The sequence below is a fragment of the Mastigoproctus giganteus genome, chromosome 5, assembly GCF_048544385.1.
Source record: "Mastigoproctus giganteus isolate SK-2022 chromosome 5, ASM4854438v1, whole genome shotgun sequence".
NCBI classification, from domain to species: Eukaryota; Metazoa; Arthropoda; class Arachnida; order Uropygi; family Thelyphonidae; genus Mastigoproctus; species Mastigoproctus giganteus.
In genome coordinates, this window is record NC_143579.1 from 200,686,069 (window position 1) to 200,698,071 (window position 12,003).

General features: G+C 36.3%; 1 protein-coding gene across 7 annotated transcripts in view; it reads left to right on the forward strand.

Moving 5' to 3' along the window:
* LOC150086003 (vacuolar protein sorting-associated protein 37B-like) overlaps positions 1-12,003 on the forward strand; it is a 198,650-nt gene that overhangs the window by 86,889 nt on the left and 99,758 nt on the right. The window contains exon 1 of one of the 7 annotated variants that reach the window (XM_090374325.1): positions 2,393-2,478. The exons of the other annotated variants lie outside the window; for them this stretch is intronic. The gene's annotated coding sequence lies outside the window, so the exon portion shown is untranslated. Of the gene's footprint in view, positions 1-2,392; positions 2,479-12,003 lie in introns of those variants that run through there. 7 annotated transcript variants of the gene reach the window in all.

Sequence of the window (12,003 nt, forward strand, 5' to 3'; positions counted from 1 at the left end):
TTTTGAAACTGTCCAAAATGTCAGTGTCATTCAGATATTCAGGTACTGTGACCATATAAACAGAGATAGGGAAAATTTTGGAAAAATGTCGATAATGCACTTCCGCGAAACAACAGACGATTATTTTTCGGGGTAAAATAAAATCACTCTCTCTCCTAATTCTCAAACGGGATGCTTACAATTGATTCACAGCAGTGTCCAACCTACGGCCTGCCCGGAAAGTGAACTAAAACAGCATTTTAAACTTTGTTAATTATCAAAAAAATTCTCAGTAAATGTAATTGAGTATTGTACTTAATAAAATTTTTGAATATTTTCAATTTTATTTTTACAAATAACAAGATATGGAAAATGTAACACATTAAAGAAATCTAACTTTGAATTTTTTTTGAATATGGGTCCTGTACGGGAAAAGTTTGGACACCACCGCAGTAGAAGGTGGACCATTGGGAATACCCCTTGATCTGCTTACTGTTGACCAGCGTGATTTCTCCGTATGTGGGACAGGTGGTCGGATAGGTTTTACCAGGTACCACTAAGTTGTAGAATGGTAATCCCTTTAGCTCTCGTAATGCGCGCAGCAGCACAAATTGCCCGAAGGCCAGAAATGCGAACTGTGCGTACTGAGTTAATTCTCTGTTGACTATATGAAAATTTTCTTTGCCCAGTGGAAAGTATTTTAAATGTTACTTCCAAGGGGGAATCAAAATAATTCGCTATAAAAGGACTTCGTTAAACAGAGGTCCGACTGAGTAATTTAGAATTATAAAAATGGTTATACAGTTTTATGTAGAAAATATCTTAATAATAGGCAGTGGAAAATGCAAATTTAGTTAAATAATTTTAAGCTTATTTGAATAGTAGATAAACATGTGAAAAAAATTTACGGAATATTACAAATTTCAAGGTGCACTGCTTCCAAATCTCACTGTTAATAAAGGTGCCGGCATGCCATACCATTGCGTACCGTCCCAAAAAAAGCACTGATCTCAAGTATTCTTTTTTGTAAACCTTTGTGCTTTTCGTGCATATTCAAGCCATTATCGTAGCCTTGGCTACGTAAATTCTGAATATTTAGATTTAGCTCAGTAAGTCGATTTGATGTATATTCAAACAGTCCCTGTCCGGTAGAATCACTCACAGGACAAAATCCAAGAAAATGTTTTCATATTTCAATGTTCATAGTGTTTGTCTCTAAATACAAACCAAAGTGAACATGATTTACATCAAGTGTTGTATCCAAAATCATAGCAAAATATTCTTAGGCATTTCTAGTATTTTATCTGTAATATTTTGTGAAATTATTTCAGCAATTTCATTTTGTATTTTATCACCCAAATAATGCATGATATTTTTCAATTCAGATTTCTGAATAAGGCGAATATGTTGTGCCATAATTAAATCAAATTTAGCAATTGTTTCAATAAGTTTTAAAAAGTTATTATTGTCATTTTCATATAATTTTTTTGAAGATCCTCTGAGTGCTGTACATTGTCTTGCTAAAAATTGTATCATATATATTATTCTTTCAATTACCAAATATCAGTATCTTTTTTCTATATCATATTAATCACTGTTTTATAACAGTGATTGTAGTGTTTGGCTTTAGTAATTATGCAAGATCTCTAACCACTTTTTTTTTTGATTTTTAATATGTACCAAACTTGTTTCGTGCTTACTTAAACAGAAGATAAATTTTTCCAATTATCCAAATTTTTCCTGTTATCCAAATCAATTACTTAGTTATTTTTACAATTACCAAATGTTTTGCAACAAAAGCAAAATACTGTACAGAATTTCATGATAAAGAATAAAGTACTTTATTCTTTATAATGGAGATAAAGTTCAAAAAGGAAAAATGGAGATAAAGCTCAAAGGAAATGGCTACTTAGCCATTTTCTTTGAGCTTTATCTCCATTTTTCAGAATTTTTATATAATAAAAATCAGAAAATTTTCTTCAACTTTCATCTGAAGGATATTCTATATTTTGATTTGAGTAGAATAATTTTGAATCAAATAATTGTATTGTTTTATTGTCAGGTTTTCTAGCCAATTACCTGGATCATTTGTTAGTGATATATTTGAGTCACTATTTATTAATGAGTCTATATTTTCAGTTAATATTTTGATCTTGTTTATATTCTTTAATATTATTAAATTCAAAATCATCATCTTTTTCCACTTTATCCTCTTCATTTGGTGCAGAATGAAGAATTTTCTGCTGTTACTTTTAAATATTTATTGAGTGAACCAACAAGTTTTCGTTGTTGTTCTTCTTCTTGCAAATATTTTCTTTTCCTATAGTAAGATCCTGGTAATTTTTTTCTATCTGAACATCTATAAAGAATTATTAATAAGTTTTATTTTTCATTATAGCAAAATACCTTGAGAAAAAGAGTAAATATATAGCAAACAAATTATTTCGTAACTGTGAAATATAAATATGAAACATAGATCCGGATAATAAACCAATTAACGTAAGTCTACAATTTCATATATTTATTTCAAATAAATTATTGGCCTACCACCTTCCATATTGAATACTGATAAGACGAACATTAACCAATCAGATTTGCTGACTTGCATGGCATGTGTTTGACTAGCATCTAGTGAGAAAATTTATAACTACAATAGAAGTAATTGAAATTTCTATTGTAAACATAGACAATATCATTGCTTATGTTTATGGTATATTTGAAAAATTTTGTGCCTTTATTATTAAGAATTTTTTTCCTATTCCTGTGTTTAAAAATGAATAGTAAAAAAAATATGACAAAAAAGATTTTAGCGTGCTCCTGAACTGCTGTCTGTAGGCAATGCCTACCCACTTACAGCGGCCCTGATCTATACCAGCAACTTTTCACATAAGCTTAATACAATAAACTCTGTAAAATCTGGCACTTCACAATCCAGAATTTTTTTTCAAATTTAGTACATTTTACAAAAAACAAAACAAAACAAAACAAAAAAAAATCATTTATACAATCTGGAAATATTAAGAAAGCAAACTGGCACTCGCATCAGTGATTGCATTTGTCTTTAAGAATCCATGCAAAAAAGGATGTCACAACCCCAGTGCTCACATCTGGTGAGTATGGGCTTTGCACACCCAGATATAATCATTCTTCTCTTTCTTGATGAGATTCCCTTACTTCTCTCTCTCTCTCTCTGTCAGGGTAACTCAGATTTTTTTTTTTTTTTTTGGTTGGTGCAGCATAAGCCTCGGGCTTCCTTATATCATATGGCTAATAATAATAATAATTTATGCAGTCCCAGTGCTAACATACTCCTTCGGGGTCATGTATTGGACTAACACCAAGCTGGAGGATATCATGAGAAAGACAAGGACTATGATGACCAAGAGCTGCCAACACCACCCGGAGAGACTGACACGTGGAGAAACTGACAATTGCCCAGGAAGAAGGAGGAAGGGGCCTGATAGACCTCATTGAGCAACAGAAGACAGTGATAGTTAACCTGAAGCATTACTTCCAGAAACATACAGCAGCACTCCACCAGGCCATAAGGAAGATAGACAAGCGGTATACCCCACTCAACCTAAGTGTGGAGTCACCCCCCCCAACCAGGAGGTATAAACGAAGCTAGAAAGATGGGCAGAAAAGACATTCCATGGCAGACACCACAGTGATCTCCATCAGGGTCACATAGATAAAATTGCTTCCAATGCATGGCTCACGAGCGGGACGCTCTTCCCCTAGGCTGAAGGATTCATGCTTGCCATCCAAGACCAGGTAATCAACACCAGGAACTATAGAAATACATCGCCAAGGAGCTCGGAGCTTTAGATGACACCTGTTGATGATGCTACCTGGCCTCAGAAATGATCCAACACATCACTGCGGGATGCAAGGTGATCACCCAGACTCAGTACACTCAGACCAGGTACCCAGGATAATACATCAGAAACTAGCAAGGAAATACCAGTTGATCGAAGAAAGTGTACCGTACTACAAGTACGAACCCCAGGCAGTACTGGAGACCCCAACACACAAGCTGTACTGGGACCGCGCCATAATAATGGATAGGACAATCCTGCACAACAGACCAGACATAACCCTTGTGGACAAGAAGGAAAAGGCTACCTATCTGATTGACATAGCGGTACCCAACACTGGCAACCTGCAGAAAACCAATGGGGAAAAAATCAGGAAGTACACGAACCTAAGACAGGAGATCAAAAGATGTGACATATGCAACAAGTAACGACCATCGTGTCAAACATCGAACGCCTACATGGAACTCCAGAAAGTCGCAGTCCTGAATACCTGTAGGATAGTCAGAGAGTTCCTTGACCAACAGTTCAGACATAACAACAACCACCCTGTGTACTTGATAGCAATACCTGTCACAAGGTGGAACCCCCAATCAGGGAGAAATAATATAAGAGCAGCAATAATAATAATTTCTCTTATAAGGTTCTTGCTGGACTATCTTTAAACTGCATATGTAATGCAATGGTCTTAAGTTTCACAAGAAAAAGTTTGTCCAGGTATTGACTGTTTTCAAACAGGTGGTGTCACCAAAAGGTTAATTGTAAATTTGTTTAAAAGGTGACCGCTGTGATAGCCAGTTTCAGGATTAACTGATCCATCATCAGATGACAAGTGGTTGTTAGAGAAAATGCAGATAAAATGGTAGTAAAGAAATTGTTAGATGTGAGTATATGAAATAAGAGTTTTCCAAGTTCCAATATAACTAAAGCTATCTGTTTTGTCTAAGTATTGTTATTAGACACCACCTGCTGTCTGATGAGTGATCTGAAGAAGGCTGTCATAACCCCAGATGCTTTGCACACCCAGGGTCCTGAGCTGGATATCATCATTCTTCTCTTTCTTGGTGATTCCCTTCTACTTCTGACTCTTGTTTTCTCTCTCTCTCTCTCTCTCTCTCTCTCTGAATTTTTTTTTTTTTTGTCTGGTGCAGCATAAGCCTCAGGCTTCCTTGCACCATATAGCTAATAATAATAATATCAGTCATATTTTAAATAATTGGCTAGTTAGCTTTTTTGTGAGGCTATCTGTTTGAAAGTTGTGCAGTATCGGGGCAGCTCGTTACAAAAGTAAATTGTTCTGCAAGTTTATTAATGAAAATTAAAACATAACATTATCGCTGCGGTTTAAACCCTTTGGGCTATGAAAACAGATGAAAACACCTTGAAATTCTACAGTTTGAAGTAAAATATGCTCTGGAAGTGGCCAAGTCTGGTAAGGCAGTTGGCCCAGATTAAATCCCAATTGAAATAGTGAAAGTCTAGATGAAGTCTTGAAATAGTGAAAGTCTAGATGAAGAAAATCTAAAAGATCTAACCAAAATGTTCAATATATCTAAATGGAACACTACTATATATCTAAATGGAACACTACCTAATGGTTGGTTTCAGGTCCTCGTTCATCCCTCTTCCAAAGAAGAAGAAGAAGAACACCTCATGTAACAATTTTCGTCCTATTAGTCTGATGAGCCACATGTTGAAGCCTACTGCTACAGATAATTCTAAACAGGATTTACAAAAAATGTGAATTAGTAATCTCTGACACCCAATTTGGATTCTGAAGCGGACTAAGCACAAGGGAGCTCTCCTAGGTATAAACGTGCTGTTACAAAAATGTAGAGAACATCAGAAGACAGTATTCATCTGCTTCGTAGACTTTGAAAAGGCTTTCGATCAGGTACAACATGTAAAGCTTATAGAAGCACTTAAAAAGGTAGATCTTGATCTACCTTTTTAAGTGCAATCCTCTTCTTGCACCTTCACCATTGTGAAGGTGCAAGCAGAGGATTTGGCTGTCACAGACTGTCCTTACTTTGCCGAAATTGGGTCCACTTGACTTGAGTGTCACCCAAATATCAGTTCCATCAGCGTTTTAGACTCCCAGGTATCAAGTACAGCTTGTCTAACATATCTGAGAGAATGTCTGTGACAACCTCAAGGACCAAACTGCACCTAAAACAAGACATTCAACATCTTGTAAGGGTCCAAGCACAGGCAATGGCTTGGTGAGGACAGAAAAAGTATGCCTGTGTGTGGAAAGATTTTGGAGATATGTGCTGTAATAGCTTGGGAACTAGGCATCTTAGAGGAGATCTAATTGAGGTGTATAAGGCTCTGAGAGGAGAAAGTAAAATGAGTGTGAGTGAAATTTTCTGTTAAATGATTCCAGAACTAGGGGCCATAAATTCAAATTATGAGGAAAGAGATTTATGCTGAGTTAGCAAGCAAAGTTGTTAATTACTGGAATAAGTTACCTCTGTGGGTGGTTGAGGCTGACAACTTGAGGTAATTCAAAGGTCAGCTGAATAGGTACCTACGTCAGGAGAGAGTCACATAGATAATTTTACTTTATTATTATTGTCTTTTAATTAATTAAAAAAAATTTTTTTTTGCTAATGCATCAAAGTCTGGTTTCTCACCTAGGTCTAATACTAATTCCTCCTTTAAGCAGGCATGCAAAGAATTGTTACATCTTTGAGTGCAGGGATCAAAGCGACCCCATGTGTGTATGATTTTAAAAATCAAGAAGTGATTCAGAATTATTCATTATTTGATGCCTTTATTTTCAATCTTTTCTGGACAACAAAAAATCCATTTTTTGTATTAAAAGGAAATATTTTAAATTATTTTTTAAAAATAAAGTAATTCAGCAGCACTCTATACATGTTTTTTTATCTTCTCTTATTTGAATGTTATCTCGATTACTATCTTTGACTAACAGTGAGTGATATGTCATTTGAAAAGCTCTTGCAGTTTTACAATTGGATAAAAGCTACTCTTTTGTGATACGAAGCCAAAAACCTAATGAGTGTATTGGCTGCCATAAAGCAATAAGGGCATGTGCTTTAATGATTGGATATCAGAGATTAGCTAATTTTAAATTTATGTTTTTCAGCACTTGCATATAATTGTCATGACTAGGCTTAAGTTTATTCAGAAATTTTTACTTCTTGCAAAAAACTAATAGAAGTTTCTGGAATTTTCAATGGAGAAATCAAGGAAAGCTCTTCTTGACAGCAATTGGCAGTTTCAGTCATCTGGATTGAGTAGCATTAGTAGAGGCATATGATGCAAAAAAGCAAGCTTATGCAGCATCAGCCACAAAAAAAAAAAAAACGCTCCCATTTCACCCCTCCGTTCATTCAAATACCTGTCCAGCTCAGCCTTAAATTTATTTAGATCAACTTCCACAACAAAGGATGGAAGTCTGTTCCACCAACTAGCTACCCACTGGCGAAAGCCAAAATTCCACACATCTATCCTATATCTGTCTTTCCTCAATCTGAATTTATGCCCTCTCAGGTGATTATTCTGAGCAAGAGAAAAAATCCCATCGGCATTGAGCATGCTCAAACCATTCAAGGCTTCATACACCTCAATCAGATCACCTCGCAGGTGCCTAGTCTCTAGACACTGTAATTTGCAAAACTTAAGCCTTTCTTCGTAAGAGCAACCCTTTGTTCCATTCACTAATCTTGTTGCCCTTCTCTGTACTCGTTCAAGCAAAGACAAGGTATTACAGAATTTGCAAAAAAAATGTGTATTTTGTTTATTTTGGATATATAAAGGAATCTACAGAACTCCTTGGTTCTAGATTTAAGTCAAAAAATCTTCTAGCACATGGAACATTTTTCTCATGACACACACACACACACACACACACACACACACACATACACACACAGAGAGAGAGAGAGAGAGAGAGAGAGAGAGAGAGAGAGAGAAACTAGTTCCCTACTTTTCTGAGGACATTCTATGGTTTATTTTTATTATTTTTTTTTGCAGTAATATAAATTACTTAATGAACTATTTAGGAATTAGTTATAATCCTACATAGTGGAGACTTTTTATTGACTTATCAAAGAGGAGTCTGAAAGGTGTGTTGCTCCACAATGGATATAAATATCGGTCAATTCCAGTAGCTGACTAATCATTTGAAAGAAAGATATGAGAACTTGAAGTTGTTGACTAGTATGAAGAAATGGTTGGTTGTTTTTGCTGACTTTAAAGTAATAAGAATGTTATTTGGATGGCAATCTAACTACACAAGAATGGCTTGCTTTTTGTGTGAATGGGAAGGAGTTGGAGAAGGAGTAAGCACTGGGATGTCAAGATCTGCCCAAAGAGGGGCAGTTTGTTGCCTGGATCAAGGAACATAGTTCATAAACCACTGGTAGACCCCAATACTGTCCTACTTTCACCCTTACACATCAAACTGGGTTTGATGAAACAGTTTGTGAAAGCATTGCCTCAGGAAGATTTCTGCTTCAACTACCGTTGTACTGAATTCCCAACAATCACCCAGGAGAAGCTGCAACAAGGTATTTTTGTTGGACCTCAAATTTGCAAACTGATGAAGGACCGAGATTTTGAGGGAACTATGAATAAAAGAGAAAAACTGATACAGATTAGCTTCTTGTCTGTTGTTGAGAACTGCTTAAGGAAATACAAGGATCCAGACTAGCCGAGTGGTCAGGAGTGAGAGTGCAGTAGCATGCTCTTTGAGTGGACAAGGGCCCATGACTGCTAAATATGATTAACATTTGTATTGATCGATTTATTTAAACTCCACTGGCCTGCTGGTTGTGCCGGAGTATAAACAAGAATATAGTTTAAAATATGTTGGCAAAATTCAAGAAGCTGGGCTGAAACATGTGTGTCAAGGTACATTTTTTACACTCCTACATCAACTACTTCCCAGAAAATCTAGGAAATGTTAGTGAAAACAGGGTGAGAGGTTTCACCAAGACATTAAAGACATAGAGATGAGGTACCAAGGGAGGTGAAATGTCATTATAATGGCCAACTATTGTTGGATGCTGAAGAGGGACTGTAAAGCAGAAAGATCTGCAAGAAAATCAAAGAAACAAAGATTTGACCCATCGTAGATTAGTTTTTAAAATGAGAGGTGAGTGTTTAGTGGGCTTTTTACCACACTGGCCTTTTTAATATTGTTTTCAACATCTATTTAAATAGAAAAGTCTAGTAAAAGTAGCATTTTGTTATAATTTCAGTGTACAAATTCTGCCAAAATTAATAAAAATTTGTGAAAAATCAAATTTTTTTTTGATTTTTGAAGAAACTTGATGTGACAGAAACAAACGAAAGTCATTTTTGAAATCAGCATTAGAAAATGATTCAGAAACACTCTTTTCTGAGAAAATATCAGTGATTTTTTTTTTTTTTTTTTTTCAAAATGCAAAATAGTAAAATCTTTGATATTTCTAGATGATGAAAAGTAGGCTTCTCATAAATCATAGATTGTAGTGTAACTTCTTCTGTACAAGGTTACTCGCAAGCGATATATTGAAACAAGCCCACCTCAATGAAAATATGTAGAAGAGAAAGAAAATTTTCATCCTTTTAGATAGTGTAAAAGACAAAAGTTGTGTATAATGTCTGGTGTCCACTTACTCTTGGATGGATAGATGGAGTACCAGTGAAACAGCTATTGGGCTGTCATACATTCTTTTAAATAAATAAATAAATTTAAAATAAATTTATTTTGCTATTTATTTAAAATATTTATTTTAAATTAAATAAATATTTTTAATAAATAGCAAAATGGAAGTGCTATTTATTTGAAAGTAGTTCAGTACAAATAAACAGCACTTTATTTGAAAAGGAGCGAAAAAAGATATAAGATTTATAATTTGAAAATGAGTCACATTAAAAAGATTAAGATTTATAAAATAAAGTTTGTAGGGTTATATTTCATTGCAGGCATTGAAATGAATTGTATACATCCATACTTTAATTTTCCAATCTTTAGTTACAGTAACATCGTCCATTCCTCTGTCAGCAGCATCGTCAGCTGGTGAGCATTTTCTGGTGGGTGTGGATGTGCTGCTAGGCATCTCCCCAGAGCATCCCATATGTGTTCGATGGAATATAGATTGGTGAACGGGCAGGCCAGTCCATGCGAACAATATCCTCACTTTCCAAAAGCATATCAACAGCTGCAGTGTGATGGGGTGTGACTTTATCATCCATAAACACGAACTCGGGGCCAATGGCACCTCGGAACAGAAGCACATGAGAAAGGATTTCCTCAGTACAGTAGTGTGCACCGGTAACAGTACCACCTTCCAGTATCTGGAGTTGTGTATGTCCATCCAAGATAACACCTCCCCAGATGAGAACACCTCGATGTTTGTGGGGTGATACCATGTGCCAACCTCTCTCCAGATTAGCTGATGTCCAGAATCGCTGCTGAGACTGAATCTATTCTCATCAGTAAAGAGTACCTTACCCCATTGCACTGCTGTCCAATCCTTGTGTTCAATGCACCACTGTAAACGGTGGTTCCAATGGGCAGGTGTTAAAGGGACACAGCATACTGGCTGTCGGGCAAACAGTCCACCTTTGTGGAGTCGCCTGGCCACATTAAACCACGATATCCTGTGTCCTGTGCAGCTGGTTTGTCAGTCCCTCTTGGCTTGTAGGAGTATATAGCGGTCATCATTGGGTGTTGTTTTTTGTGGACGACCACCACTGGTCCTTCGAACAGCTGTACCTGTCATTCTGAAGGCCGACCACACATGTGAGGCGATGCTATGAGCAATACCGAACTCTGCAGCCACACTCCTTGCACTTCAAGCTTCCCAATTATTCAACCCTGGGTAAAGTCATCCAGATGTTGTCTACTGGCCATTTTGTTGTCTGTAGCACTGTATGAAACCAATCCAACATCTGTAACAATCGTGCTCACCATTCGATAATTTGCACATAACTGCTGAACTGCTGCTTTTATCTGTTTATGTGAGCCCTCTCTTCACGATTCAGTTTTTTGCATGTGCACCAGCTTTCTACTGAACAGTCACAGATATGCAAATCGCCACAGGCTGTTTCGTTTGATTTTGTGATTGTAACCTTTAGAAAAGTGTTGGTCCTTACCTTTTGCACACCAGTGTATTTTTACTCTAAGTTCCTCTAGACTTCTAGTGAAATTTGGAAAGCATTTACTGTACACATTATGGTTGATGAGAGTGTAATATCATGTTTTTCACCCAGTATTGTTTTCTTATTAATTATTTTTTAATTATTTTCTGTGTACTTTAGTTATCAATTACTAATCTAAGAAACTTTGCCCAGTTAACATGTTTGCTGCTGTTGATATTTGTGAGAGTGTGTTTCTGTTTATTTTTGTGAGGGGTTTGCCTCTGTCTCATTTCCTACCTATGAAGGAAATGAGATAGAGGCAAAAATCTGTTTTTATTTTTAAGTGTAACTCCCCTGAACTTCAATACTTTTGTTCCATTTTGTTGGAACATAATCACTGGGATCCAGAATCCACACTTTTTTTTTTGCAGAAACCCGCGAAGTATCACTGTGAAGAAGCATGAACACTACTAAGTTAGTCGTGAGTGTTACGTAGAGTTTGTGTTTAGCATGGTGGATGGGTAAGTTATGTAGCATCAGTCTCTCAAAGCAACAGCATGTGACCTATGCACTGGTGTGTTGTTGTGAAGAAGCAGCACACCTTTGAAAAGTTTTCCACTGCATTTTTTCTTTATCACCTCCCTTCGGTTGTACAGTACAGATGCATATGATTGTCTGCTTATATTCCAAGTAGTGATTGTACAAAATTCCCTCAGCATCCCAAAAATGGTGGCTATAATCTTTCCAGCTGAAGGTTGTGTCCGAAATTTTTTGGGTGGGAAGAACCCTTGTGCTTCCACAGCATTGATTCTTGCTTGGTCTCAGGATCCCAGTGATAAACCCATGTTTCATCACCCATAACAATTCTGGAGGTGAAAGGATCCCTTCCATAAAGCTCTAAATTCTCACAATACTGTAATCTCTTCTGCACAGGGGTCAGAAATCTGGGAACCCACCTTGCACTTACCTTGTTCATCCACAAATATTCATGGAGAATGGTGTTCCCTCAGATATATATCACATTCCTTAGAGATTTGGGACACCTTTAAATGTCTATCATTTAGTACAAGGGTTTCCACAGTTTGGAAACTTTCTTCTTTGGTGAGAAACT